The sequence below is a fragment of the Dipodomys merriami genome, unplaced genomic scaffold, assembly GCF_024711535.1.
Source record: "Dipodomys merriami isolate MVZ:Mamm:240054 unplaced genomic scaffold, mDipMer1.0.p SCAF_70, whole genome shotgun sequence".
Lineage (NCBI taxonomy): Eukaryota > Metazoa > Chordata > Mammalia > Rodentia > Heteromyidae > Dipodomys > Dipodomys merriami.
This window is the reverse complement of record NW_027206291.1, coordinates 1,912,897-1,926,873: the sequence shown is the minus strand read 5'-3', so window position 1 is coordinate 1,926,873 and position 13,977 is coordinate 1,912,897. Positions and strand designations below refer to the sequence as shown.

Here is a 13,977-nt window from a genome sequence, read left to right as displayed (position 1 = left end):
ACGCCTGTAATCCTAGCTACTCAGGAGGCTGAGATCTGAGGATCGAGGTTCAAAGCCAGCCCGGGCAGGAAAGTCTCTGAGACTCTTTTTTTCTTCTTTTCTAAATTTATTTTTTAAGTAAGTTTTTCTATTGTGAAAATACTGTACAGAGGGGTTACAATCGCATGAGCAAGGTAATGAATTCATTTCCTTTTTTTTTTTTTTTTTGGGTCGGGTCGTGGGGCCTGAACTCTGGGCCTGGGCGCTGTCCCTCAGCTTTTCAGCTCAAGGCTAGCGCTCTACCATTAGAGCCACAGCGCCACTTCCGGCTTTTTTCTTTTTGCTTATGTGGTGCTGAGGAATCGAACCCAGGGCCTCATGCATGCAAGGCAAGCGCTATACCACTGAGCCATCTTCCCAGCCCATGAATTCATTTCTTATCCAGCATTGTTGCCGCCTCCCTTGTTTTGTCCCTACCATCCCTTCCCTCCCATCTCCACAAGTACACTCTCCCCTCCCCACAAATTGTAAAGTTCGTTTTTCGACACAGCGTCTTGGTTTTTTTTTTGGGGGTCCAGTGGTGGGACCTGAACTCTGGGCCTGGGCACTGTCCCTCAGCTCTTCAGCTCAAGGCTAGCGCTCTACCACTTGAGCCTCAGGGCCACTTCCAGCTTTTTTCTTTTCTCTTATGTGGTGCTGAGGAATCGAACCCAGGGCCTCATGCATGCAAGGCAAGTGCTCTACCACTGAGCCACCTTCCCAGCCCCTGACACAGCGTCTTATACATCTCATTGTTGCACTGGGTCCACCTGTATCCCTATTTAAACAATTTGTTTTTTCCCTTCCATTCCCCAAATTATACCAACCTCAAATACAGTGAAAACAGGGGTTATACCGTGGGGGAGGGACATACAAAGCAACAACAACAAAAAATCACATCCGTGAGACTTTTTTTTTGGGGGGGGGGGTTCAGTCATGGGGCTTGAACTCTGGGCCTGGGCGCTGTCCCTCAGCTCTTCAGCTCAAGGCAAGCGCTCTACCACTTGAGCCACAGCGCCACTTCTGGCTTTTTCTCCCTATGTGGTGCTGAGGAATTGAACCCAGGGCCTCATGCATGAAGGGAAGCGCTCTACCACTGAGCCACCTTCCCAGCCCTCTGTGAGACTCTTATAGCCAATAAATCACTAGAAAACCAGAAGTGGCGCTGTGGCTCAAGTGGTAGAGCGCTCGCCTTGAGCTGAAGAGCTGAGGGACAGCGCCCAGGCCCAGAGTTCAAGACCCACGACTGACACACATACACACAAAAAGGTTAGTCAGGGACTGAGGATAGAGGCCCTTGCCTAACAAAAGGCCCTGGGTTTGATCCCTAGTACTCTGCAAAGGTGGGGTTAACCCTTCAACACAGAGGAGTGTGAGCCGTTGCACGGCTGCTCCATGCCATGAAGTCCGTGCTGTCCCATGGCAGTGGCCGGAAAAGAGTGACCGGAGTGTCACTCCTGTGGGCTCCTCTGCAGAGTTTCGCTGGTGGGCTGGGCGGTGTGACAAGGACACAGACAAGTTCCTGCAGCCAGCCCTCGGGCTGTGAGTGGCCTCATTTTACTCCAGGGTGCCATACAAAAAGGAGCGCGCCATGACAGGAAAGACAGGACATCTGAGGTCTGGGGCGTCTAGCTCCAGGAGAGAGGTTCAGGAGGGGCTGCTTTCCCTCCTGGGCCTTGGGAGTTTGCGGAGTGGTGGTGGGATGGAGCCAGGGAACACAGGCCCGGCTGCTCAGTCACGCCGGGGACTTTCCACGTCACCCCAAAGCCCGGAGCACGCAGAGGTTTCTGAGCAGGGAAGCCGTGGGGAGGAGAACGCCATTGACAAAAGGCAGGCATGAGCTAATGTGGCCTTGGGTTTGTCTGACGGGATAAAAAGCAGGGACAGGTGCCAGGGGCTGCAGGAGCACAGGCAGGGACTGGCTGGCCACCAGGGCAGCTCTTCTAACAACTGCCGGCCTCCCTTCCCGCTCAGCCTCTGCCCAGCCCGCTCCCCCTCCCCGGCGGGGAGGTGGCTGGTGGCTGCTCAGAGGTCCTGCACCCCCTGGGGTGGGGTGTGGGGGGGAGGGTAGGGGGTCTGGGGGAGGGCGGGGCCCTGGCGAAAGGAAGTGTGTTCAAAAGACATAGCTTGAGGGGGGGCTGGAAGGTGCCAGACCCCAGGTGATGGTTCTGGCCCTTTAGCTTTGGGGTCCTGATGGGAGTGGGGGCGTGGGCTTGTGCTGACAGGCTGGGCTAGGATGTAGAGATCCCACACGAGCATCACGACCGGAGGGCCTGTCTGTGACTCCTTGCGAGATGGAACCAGGAGGCATGCCAGAGTTTAGTCCTCCGTGTCCCCTTGCCAGTCTGTATTTGTGAGGTAAGTGCTAGTTAAGAATAAACCATGGGCCGGGCGCCGGTGGCTCACGCCTGTTATCTTCAGGAGGCTGAGATCTGAGGAGCCATGGTTCAAAGCCAGCCCAGGCAAAAAAGTCTGTGAGATTTCTTCAATGAACCACCAGAAAACCAGAAATGGCGCTGTGGCTCAGGAGGTAGAGCGCTTGCCTTGAGATGAAGAGCTGAGGGACAGCGGTCAGGCATAGAGTTCAAGCCCCCTGAGCAACAAAAACAAAAAACCATGGAGCCAGGCATCAGTGGCTCACGCCTGTCATCCTAGCTACTCAGGAGGCTGAGATCTGAGGGTCACCGTTCAAAGCCAGCCTGGGCAGGAAAGTCTACATGAGACTCCAATCTCCAATAAACCATCAGAAAACTGGAAGTGGTGCTGTGGCTCAAGTAGTAGAGCACCCGCCTTGAGCTGAAGAGCTGAGGTACAGCGCCCAGGCCCAGAGTTCAAGCCCTATGACTGCCAAAAAAACAGCAACAACGTCCTAAAAACCATGTGCTGGAGGAAGGTTCTCTGTGACCTCCAGGCACTCAGACCCCGCCTGAGGAAGGCACTGAAGTCCAGGGCCAGGAGGGGCAGGCTCCCCGTGAGCCCTGAGCCCCTGTGTGGACCCTGCATTTCTGGAGCCAAGAATTTGCGTCCCGGGGTGAAAAGGATGCGCCCTGCTGCGTGCAGGAGTCACTGCCGCAGCTGCTGCTGGCTGGTTTCAGCGGGTCCCCTGGTTTCATGCATTGCTCGGATGCTCTCAAGCCCTGGCAGGGTTTGGGGGAAGGACAGGTGGGGCTGGCTGGGGCAGCCGGGTGGGGGAGGGGGACAGGGGAAGGGCCTGTGGCTGGTGGCCGGGGCCAGGTGACTTGGGGTGCTCCCAGGGGTGCTGTGGTCCCCGCCCAACCAGAGAAGCCCTCCTCACCAGACTTGCCCCGAGCCTGCCCGGGTCCTCTGATCTCCTGGGATGCCCCTGGCGGGTGGGGGGGGCATGGCGGGGCCCTGCCTGTGGGTTCGCTGCCTCCACCAAGGGTGCCCTGCGCCCTCCAGGAGCGGGCGGGAAGGCTGAGCGCCAGAGGCTGACCTGGCACCGGCTCTCGGGCCGCCAGAGCACACGCTTCGCTGCTCTGGGTTGCTCCGCCGTGCCCCGCGTTGGTGGCAAGTCTGGTCCTGGCGTAGGCCCCGGCGGGGCATTCGGCAAGGCTGCTCAGTGCTTCCGGAATGAGTGTTCAGTCAGTGGGTCTGGTCAGGTGGTTTTAGTGCCTTTTACAAGCAGCGTGGACAAGCACCAGCCACAGGCTGCTGCATGCTGTCCACGGGACTCGCGCGCGCACAGCAGGGTGGTGGGGTCCAAGCCTAGGGCGATTGGGAGGCTTGGCCCTGTGCTGCTCTCTGGCCCCGTCCCCGTCCCCGTCCCCGTCCCCGTCCCCGTCCCCGTCCCCGTCCCCGTCCCCGTCCCCGTCCCCGTCCGTCACGTTACCCACGGTGCCGAGTCTGGACCTGAGGGAGAAGCGCTCTGGGGGTGGAAGCCAGGGCTGTGCCTGCGCCCTGCCACCGGCCGGCTTCCTGATCATGTGACCCTGGCCTCAACCTCTTCCGTGTCAGCCGCCAGGCGGGGTGTCGCGGGTGGTTTATGGGAATTGGGTGAGTGGGTGGGGCTGGAGGCAACTGAAGTGCGGGTGACGTTGTGCCTGGTTCTGTGGTTAGGAGGATTAAGGAAGTCAGGCATGCAAAGCACTGGCACCGTGCCTGGCACCAGATACCGGTGTTTAGCGATTGTTGGCCACTGTTGGCTTTGTGTTTCTCCTTTAGTAAGGCGATCTCGTCAGCATTAGGGATGATTTCTCGTGCCCGGGGGTTTTGAAGGTGGACTTTGCTGTGAATCTGGGGCTCTGTGGTGTCAGACCTCCTCCCCTGCCCACCCCGGCAAGCTTGGTGCCATGCAGTGTGTCTGCCCTCCTCGGAGGCAGCCAGGCGGGGCTGGGCTGGGTGCCGGAGCGGTGGTGACAGGTCAGGGCTGAGTCCATGAGGCCACCCCAGAGAGGGGGTGGAGGCTGGTGGCAGGTGACAGGGACACTCCTCTCCCACCCCCCCTTCCCATAGCCTCGCAGCCCCTGCCCGGCCAGGCTGGGAATGGCCGTGCCCCTGGTGAGACAGGCTTTGTGGGCCGCTCTGGCAGTGATGTGCCGTCTGTGTGCTCAGAGACCTGCCAGAGGCAAAGTGTGTGTGTGCGCGTGCGTGCGCACATGCATGTGTGCACACATGCGTGTATAGGTGATTGTATTGGCTCTATGGTTGTGTATGCATGAATATGCGTGTCTTTGCGCCCCAAACAGGAGTCTATGTTTGCCTGTACATGCATGTAGGGGCCTGTGTGTGTGTGTGTGTGTGTGTGTGTGTGTGTGTGTGTGTGTCTATCTCCCTCCCTCCCTCCTTCCCTTTCTCTCTCCCTTTCTCGCTCTCTCTTCCCCCCTCCTCACTACCCCCCTCCTCTTTCCCCCCCTCTGGCCTCCAGCCTGTCCTGTGGATCCGCTCAGTGTGTGCAGGAGGGAAGGAGGGAAGGAGGGCGCTCTGCTCCTCATCGCACGTGGGTTTGTGTGGCAGTTGTCCTGCCCTTTGTGAGGCCTGGCTTTCTGTCTCTGAAGTATTCCCGGGGCGCTGCCTGGGGCCGCCAGGCCTCCGGGTTTCGAGGCTTGCCTGGCACCCTGTGACGGTGGGTCTTCACACTGGAGCGGGAGCTTTCCCACTGGAGGCAGAAGCCCTTGTGTATTTTGCGGCTCTCGGGGTTCTCACCAGCCCCTGGGAGCCGGGTTTCCAGGCCTTGCATGCCAGTGGTGGGTGCAAGGTCGACTGGGCACTCATGCCCCTTGGTGAAGCTCGTACCTCTGCAGAGACCGACTGCTTCGTATGAGAAGTGCCCAGGAAGACCAGTCCTGACGGAATAGCCGGGCACAGGGTGCGGGCCTGTGTCCAGCATGGAAAGGCCTGAGCTGGCTCCCTGCAGCAGGACCCCATCTCAAAAACGCTGAATTTGTTTATGGCTGCGAGGATACTGGGACTTGAACTCAGGGCTTGGGCTTTGTCCCTTAGCTGTTTTGCTCAAGGCTAGGTACTCTACCACTTGAGCAATACTTCCGCTTCCAGCTTTTTAGGTGGTTAATTGGAGACAGTGTCACAGACTCCCTGCCTGGGCTGGCTTTGAACCGTGACCCTCACATCACAGTCTCTGAATAGCTGGGGTAACAGCTGAGAGCCATCGGTGCCTGGTCAGTTGTTTGTTGTTGTTTTTGTGTCAGTTGTGGGGCTTGAACTCTGGGCCTGGGCGCTGTCCCTCAGCTCTTCAGCTCCAGGCGAGCGCTCTACCACTTGAGCCACAGCGTCACTTCCGGCTTTTTCTGCTTATGTGGTGCTGAGGAAACAGACCCAGGGCCTCATGCGTGCGAGGCAAGCGCTCTACCACTGAGCCACCTTCCCAGCCCCCACTTTTTTTAAACCTTTGGTCTCACCTGTGGGAGCTTCCTCGGAGGTAGAGCTCAGTGCCCACTCTGCAGAGGGAGCCAGCCACCTGTGAGCTGACCTCTGTGTGTCTGGACAGACCTGTCACACACACACACACACACACACACACACACACACACACACACGACAGACCTGTCACACACACACTGGACAGACCTGTCACACACACACACACACACACACACACACACCCTGTGCCCTGCAGACACACACAGACACAGACACACACACAGACACACAGACACACACACACACACACACACACACACACACTGGACAGACCTGTCACACACACACACACACAGACACACACACACAGACACACACACACACACACACACACTGGACAGACCTGTCACACACACACACATACACAGAGGACAGACCTGTCACACACACACACTGGACAGACCTGTCACACACACACACTGGACAGACCTGTCACACACACACAGAGGACAGACCTGTCACACACACACACACAGAGGACAGACCTGTCACACACACACACACACAGAGGACAGACCTGTCACACACACACACACACACACACACACTGGACAGACCTGTCACACACACACACAGGACAGACCTGTCACACACTGGACAGACCTGTCACACACACACACACACACACACACACACACACACACACACACACACACACACACACACACACACACACACACACACAGGGCAGACCTGTCACCTGCACACACCCTGGCCCTCCAGGCTGGCAGTGGAGGGCAGGAGCTGCTGGCTTGGGGAGCCCTTGTCGCTGGTGATGGCTGACTGCTGGCCTGGGCGGGGCCGCCCCGGGCCCTGCCGTTCCGCCCGCAGCTCGTCTGAGGTTGGCAAGGGAAGGAGATGCCGGCTCTCCCCTCCAAGTTGACCCTTGGCCACATGCTGGCCTGGTGCCCGTGGGTCAGTGAGTGGGGGGAGTGTGGCCCTTTGTGGCCTCTGTGGTGGGTCCCGTTTGTCTAGAGCTTTCCTTGTGTGCTCACAGAGAGATCCCTCAGGGCTTCGCGCGGTGGCCCAGCATTCCGGCCCTGAGTTGATGGTGTGTGCTGAAGGGAAGGATCTGGGAGCTGGGCCTGGGAGCGGTGGTCCTCTCCCATGTGCCTGGCCTTCTGGGCTGGGAGCTGGGCAGGGGCAGCTGGGCCCGGGGTATGGAGTGAGAGCCAGCCTTGGGATGCCACAGCCTCAGCGTCAGGGTTTCCAGGACTTCTTCTGGGAAGTGACTGGGTGGGGGTGGGGAGAGGGGACGGGACAGGACGGGGACGGGACAGGATGGGCCTGCAGGTCCTGGAGCAGGTGAGGGGCGTGGCCTGGCGGCCGGGGCGTCGGTTCTGGTCCTGTGGACTTCGTTCTGGGCACACTTTGGCCTTGGAGCTCCCGCAGCGCTGTGGCACTTTGGCCTTGGAGCTCCCGCAGCGCTGTGGCTCCGGAACTGCTCTAGGCTGTGAGGGGTGCTGTCTCACATATGGAGGTCCTTAGGGGGCCACAGCCATGGAGAATAAATAGAAGAGTGGGGTGGGAGGCGGGCGCCTGTCATCCCAGCTACTCAGGAGGCTGAGCTCTGAGGATCGCGGTTCAAAGCCAGCCCGGGCAGGAAAGTCCAAGAGACTCTTATCTCCAAGGAACCACCAGAAACCCTGAAGTGGCGCTGTGGCTCAAGGGGTAGAGCGCTGGCCTTGAGCTGAAGAGCTGAGGGACGGCGCCCAGACCCAGAGTTCAGGCCCACGACCAACCGAAAAAAAAAAAAAAAGTGGAGTGGTGGGTAGAGGGTGTGCGGTGGATGTGGGGTTCCGGTGGATGTGGGGTTTTGATTTTATGAGAACGTTCTGGAGGTGGACGGTGGTGACGTTGTACCACACTGGTCAGTGCCCAGCATCTCTGAGCTGCGTGTTCCAGGCTTGCACTCTACCACTGGAGCCACAGCTCCATTTCTGGCTTTGGGTGATTCGTTGCAGATCACCTAAAGGACTTGCTGGCCTCGAGCCATGATCCTCAGATCTCAGTCTCCTGAGTAGCTGGGGTGACGGGGGAAGCGCCTGCCTGAGGTCCCACAGTAAAAAGCGGAACTTGTCTGAGTTAGAAGGAAGCTTCAGCCTTAGGAAAGTGTGCGCTCCGGCATGGGCGTGCTGGCGGGGGGGGGGGGGGGGCAAAGGCAGCACCGTGGCGGTCCATCTCTAAAACAGGCAAGGCCCCTGACGGACCTTTAACTCCTGGTACCCAGGAGGCTGTAGTGGTGAGGATTGTTTTGGGTTCAGTATGGGCAAAAAAGTTTCAGGACCCTTGTGTACCTTTCACCCCTTCTCTCCAGGAAGCGTACGTGGGTTGTGGGCTGCCATCCAGGCTGACGGGGACCTTCTTTTTTTCTTTTCTTTTTTTTTTTTTTTTTGCTGGTCCTGGGGCTTGAACTCGCCCTGGGCACCGTCCCTGAGCCTCTCTGTGCTCAAGACTAGCATTCTGCCACTGGAGCCACAGCGCCACTTCCAGCCTCTTCTCAGTAGTTTATTGATAGAGATAAGAGATTCAAGCCAGGCGCTGGTGGCTATACCTGGACTCCTAAGCTACTCAGGAGGCTAAGATCTGAGGATCACAGTTCAAAGCCAGCCCAGACAGGAAAGTCCGTGAAACTCTTATTTCCAATAAATCACCAGAAAACCATAAGTGGCACTGTAGCTCAAGTAGTAGAGTGCAAGCCTTGAGCTGAAGAGCTGAGGGACAACGCTCAGGCCCAGAGTTCAAGGCCCACGACTGACAAAAAAGATTCATTGACTTTCTTGCCATGGCTGACTTTGAAACTTGATCCTCAGATCTCATCCTCCTGAGTAGCTAGGATTACAGGCATGAGCTACTGGTACCCATTAGAGGTGACCTTTTAGAAAATGAAGCAATGGGTTGGGAAGGAGGCTGGGTGGTAGAGTGCTTGCCTGGCATGCATGAGGCCCTGGGTTCAATTCCTCAGCACCCCATGAGCAGAAAAAGCTAGAAGTGGCGCTTGTGGCCCAAGTGATAGAGCTCAGCCTTTAGCTGAAGAGCTGAGGGACAGCGCCCAGGCCCAGAATTCAAGACCCATGACTGACCGAAAGAAAATAAAGGATTTGGGCCAAGTGGTAGATGATTTCTTTAGCTAACACAGGCTGAGTTCATGCCCAGTATTATACACGCCAAACAAAAGTGGGGGGAGGGGAGCAGCACATGGTTCTAGAAGGTTTGTTCATTGTCACGTGGTCTTAGGAGAGTAGAGTGTTGGAGTGCGGAGGTTCCGTGGGGTTTCTTCAGTTCCCCCAGGGGCAGGTCTGGACATAGGTCCCAGCCTGGGGGTGACCCTGGGACAGCTAGAGTCTGCCCTGGCTTTGTGCCCACCTGAGGTACGCGGGCCGGCTCTCTGTGGGGTTGTCTGCCGGGGCGGGCGCGGTGTTGGTGTGGGGGGGGGTTCTCCACGAGCCTGCTCGGGTTCTGCTCTCCAGAACCCCATCTTTTGTGGTTTGCCGTGTCATGATAAAGGCGGAGCAGAGGTGTTGTCCGCGGGAGGAGGCCTGGAGCTGGGGTATAATGAACCCCACAGTAAGAAAGGAGGGGGCCGGGAAGGTGGCTCAAGTGGTAGAGCTCTTACCTTGAGCTGAAGAGCTGAGCGACAGCGCCCAGGCCCAGAGTTCAGGCACCACGACCAACAAAAAAAGGGGGGTTGGTGTGACCTGGCGGCTGGCTCTGGCGGAGCGTGTGGGAGGCCCTGGGTGCCACCTCGGCACGGGCCTCCCCGCTCCAGCTCACAGAAGGGGGCGCGGGGGTGGACGGGCAGCTCCCAGTGGTTCCTGGTAACCAGAGGTCGAGGCCTTCCCCACCCAGGCCGCGGGGCCTCAGGGCCTTCGCAGAGCTGCAGCTGGGAGGGCTGCGGAGCTGGCTGGGCCGCAGGCGGCGGGTGCGCAGCGGTGCCCCGGGAGGCCTGAGCTCACCCCCCCCCCCCCCCCCCCGCAGGCAGCTTCCTGGTGTTGACTTGCTCTCTAATTAAGGATGGCGTTTGTATTTATATCCTTAGGTTTGTTTTTTTTTTGTCGATCATGGGGCTTGAACTCTGGGCCTGGGCGCTGTCCCTCAGCTCTTCAGCTCAAGGCGAGCACTCTACCACTTGACCTACAGCGCCATTTCTGGTTTTCTGGTGGTTTATTGGAGATAGGAGTCTGACGGTCTCTCCTGCCGGGGCTGGCTTTGAACCTCGATCCTCAGATCTCAGCCTCCTAGGTAGCTAGGATTACAGGCGTGAGCCACCAGCGCCCGGCACTATACCCTTAGGTTTTTACCCAGGTCCGAGGTGGCAGCGGGTTGGATGTTGGGAGCGGGAGAAAGCCGTGCGGTGCCCTCCTTGCCTCCGAGCGGCAGGTGCTGGGCAGGGGGGCCAGGAGCCCCGGCTCCAAGGAAGAGAGCCTGATGGGAAGGTGAGGCCCAGGTTTCGGGGTGGCTGGGGGGGCGGGAGCCTGAGAACCTGGTCTTGGAGGGCGGGGAGCGTTGGGAACAGTAGTGCGCGGGCCGCGGAGGGTCTGCAGGACCCGAGGACAGGCCCACGCGTGCGTGTCCCTGCGACTTCGGGGGTGTGAGGAGCGGGTGGGGCGTCCTTCACCCCGCCTGTGGTCAGCATGGCCACGGCATGCGGGGGCAGAGCTCTGGTTGTCAGGGCGGGCTGGCTCTCCTGCCGCGTCTAGTCGCCTCCCTGGGGACCCAGGGTTAACGAGGCTCTGCACCTTGGGGAGAGTGGGACCTGCTTCTGTCCCCTGGGGTCCTCCGTGGAGCCCCCCCAGCCGGGCCGCCTGGCTTCGTCTGAGCCTTTAAGCAGATGGTGTATTTGGCTTGCAGTCCTTCCTGTCCCTGTCACCTCTGTCGTCAGTGCTACTTGGCTCTGCCTGGTGGCCATCCAGCCACGCAGTCTGCATGAGACCTGGCAGCACCCCGCGAAGTGGCGGGGCAGGTGCTACCTACCCCAGCCCTCGCCCTGGCTTCCCCAGATGCTCCTCTGGTGCTCTGCCTCAGTGTCCCCCGTCTAACCTTGCTGAGTGGGGGCTTCTTGACAGTTGGGTGGAGTGGTTGCTGGACCTCGCCAGGCCCCACGGCCCGTTGGTGGGTGAGTGGTGGACATGGGGGGGGGGTAGGGGGGAAGGGGCAGGGGTGCCTGGAGTGACACCGTTCGGAACTGGCCAGCCCTGGCCTGCCCAGCCACCGAGGTCAGAGCGCAGTGACTTGGTCCTATGGGAGCCACGTGGCCCTTCTTGCCAGGCGTGGTGGGCCCCGGGCCCGGTCTGGACGCCAGGATGATGCCAGGGTGTGCGCGGTCCCGTGGCTCGCGGAGCCCCCAGGCACAGGGGCCCAGCGGCTGGAAGGGCCTAGAAGGGCTTAGCGGAGCCCCCAGGCACAGGGGCCCAGCAGCTGGAAGGGCCGATCAAGGGAGCGGACGCCTCCCTCGGGCCATTGTGTACTTAAGGGTTACCTGATCCTGTTTTAACGGGAGGCTGGAAATGAAGCCGGGAAAGCTCTCGGAGCTGCGTGAGGGGTGTGAGGGGCAGGGCGGCAAGCGGGTCACGGAAAGGCAGTTAGTTTGTTTTCAAGAACTGCCGGGTTCTAGGCTGCCGCCGCCGCTGGCCCACGCTGTGCACTAACCACGTGGGGCGGCTGCCCCCGCTCCCCGCAGATCTGGTCCCTCTCGAGGCTCACGGCGCCCCGCACGCTTGCTCTGGAGCACCCGGAGCTGTGAGGCCGAGGCCGGCGGCGGGCCCCCGGCGAGCAGGCCCTGCTGCGAGCGTCTTCAGTGCAGCTGGGAAGGCCGTGGCTGGTGGGGCAGGAGCAGGGCGAATCCGGATGGGCACTCGCGTCCGCCTGAGGCAGAGCCAGGGGTGGGCACGGGCGCTCAGCCTCCAGGGCAGAAGCGTGTACGTTTCTGAGAACGGGAGGGGCGGATGGCTGTGTGTGTGCTGTGTGCCCGTGGGTGCAGGCGCACAGGGAACAGTGGATTTTAGGTGCAACAGTGACCTGGTGAGTTTTAAATTTTTTGGTCACTTGTGGGGCTTGAACTCTGGGCCTGGGCGCTGTCCCTCAGCTCTTCAGCTCAAGGGTGAGCGCTCTACCACTTGGCCACAGCGCCACTTTCAGTTTTCTAGTGGTTTATTGGAGATGAGAGTCTCACGGACTTTCCTTGCCCGGGCTGGCTTTGAGCCGCGATCCTCAGATCTCAGCCTCCTGAGTAGCTAGGATGACAGGCGGGAGCCACCGGCGCCCGGCTCTTCTGGCTCTTTCTGCTTCTGAGGTGCTGAGGAATGGAACTCAGGCATGCGAGGCAAGCACTGGACCACTGAGCCACCTTCCCAGCCCACATCTTTAAATTATTGGTACACTGGTTTGAACCCAGAGCTGCCATTCAATGGTGCTCTGCCACTTGACTCACACCTCTACCTCCTAATACTTTTTTTTTTTTTGCCTTTCCTGGGCTTGAACTCAGGGCCTAGACTCTGTCCCAGAGCTTCTTTCAAAGCTCAAGGCGAGCACTCTACCACTTGAGCCACAGTACTACTGGCTTTTTCTAAGTAGTTCATTGGAGCTAAGAGTCTCATAGACTTCTTGCTCAGGTTGGCTTTGAACCGTGATCCTCAGATTTCAGCCTCTGTAGAGTAGCTTGGATTACAGGCATGAGCCACCGGCATCTGGCTTAATTTGTAGTTTTTAAAAATGGTAACGGGGGGGCTGGGAAGGTGGCTCAGTGGTAGAGTGCTTGCCTTGCATGCATGAGGCCCTGGGTTCGATTCCTCAGCACCACATAAGCAGAAAAAGCCGGAAGTGGCGCTGTGGCTCAAGTGGTAGGGTGTTGGCCTTGAGGTGAAGAGCTGAGGGACAGCACCCAGGCCCAGAGTTCAGGCCCCATGACCAGCAAAATAAATAAATAAAAATGGTAACAGAGATTTGTCTTTGTTGTACTGGGATTACTAGGCAGGTGCTCTACCATTTGAGCCATGATGGGCATGTGGCGCCATGCCTGGAAGGCCCTGAGTGCCCTCCCCGCCCCCGCCTGCGTCTGAGCTCAGGGCCCTGTGGTTGGTAAGCTGGCACCTACCATTTGAAGCCTGCCTTCAGCCCTGCTTCTTTTCTTCTTGTTGATCACTGTGGAGATGAGTCTAGTGGACTTTCTACCTAGGCTGTCTTCAGACTGTGGTCCGCCAGACCAAGAATTGCAGAAGGAGCCTGGCACCTGGCTCAACCAGCTTTTTTATTGACTGAGATGGGGCCCGGTGAACTTGTTATTTGGGCTGTCTCCAATCCTCTTACTCATAGCTTGGATTACAGGTGTGTGCTACTGTGCTTTGGCCCTAAGGGATTTTCTTTTTCCTTAAGACTGAGTTCTGGTTACTGGTTGGAGAGTGTGAATGAGAGACATCTGGCTTTGCTCTGCATCCAATGGTCATCGACTTAGAGTGGAGCTGTAGTTCCCTGAGTCCATACACTGCAAATGTTGGCAGCTGAGCGTGCTTTGGACCATGGACGCTGCCCACGCCCGGTGCACTGGGCAGCCCTGAGCTGCACGTGGGAGGCTGCCACGCGCCCCCCATTACCCCCATGCCTTGCCACACGCTCGTGGACATTACTTCCCGCCCTTGTTTTGCATGTCTTCCCTGCGCTGCGAATCGCTGTCAGCCCAGTGTAAAAATAAAGGTCTCAAGCCGGGCACCGGTGGCTCCCACCTGTCATCCTAGCTACTCAAGAGGCTGAGATCTTAGGATCGGGGTTCAAAGCCAGCCTGGGCAGGAAAGTCTGTGAGACTCTTATTTCCAATAAACCACTAGAAAACCGGAAGTGGCGCTGTGGCTCAAATGGTAGAGCGCTCACCGTGAGCTGAAGAGCTGAGGGACAGCACCCAGGCCCAGAGTTCAAGCCCCACGACCACCCAAAAAATAAAATCAAACAAAGGTCTCACCCTGCAAGCCGTTGGCCGTCCTGTGGGCACAGGCTGGGAGGCAGAGGTGATGCCAGTGCCCCTGCGAGGCAGCCCAGGCCGGCAGGGCTGTTGGGCTGGGCGGCGCCAGA

General features: G+C 58.8%; 1 protein-coding gene and 1 long non-coding RNA gene across 2 annotated transcripts in view; one reads left to right on the top strand and one right to left on the bottom strand.

Moving 5' to 3' along the window:
* Window positions 1–13,977, top strand: part of Gatad2a (GATA zinc finger domain containing 2A) — a 66,549-nt gene that overhangs the window by 25,191 nt on the left and 27,381 nt on the right.
* On the bottom strand, window positions 1,268–3,970 carry LOC138817816 (uncharacterized). The gene is made up of 3 exons (XR_011368922.1): window positions 3,869–3,970; window positions 3,473–3,744; window positions 1,268–2,611 (listed from the first exon to the last, which is right to left on the bottom strand). It is a non-coding gene; the product is annotated as an uncharacterized lncRNA (long non-coding RNA).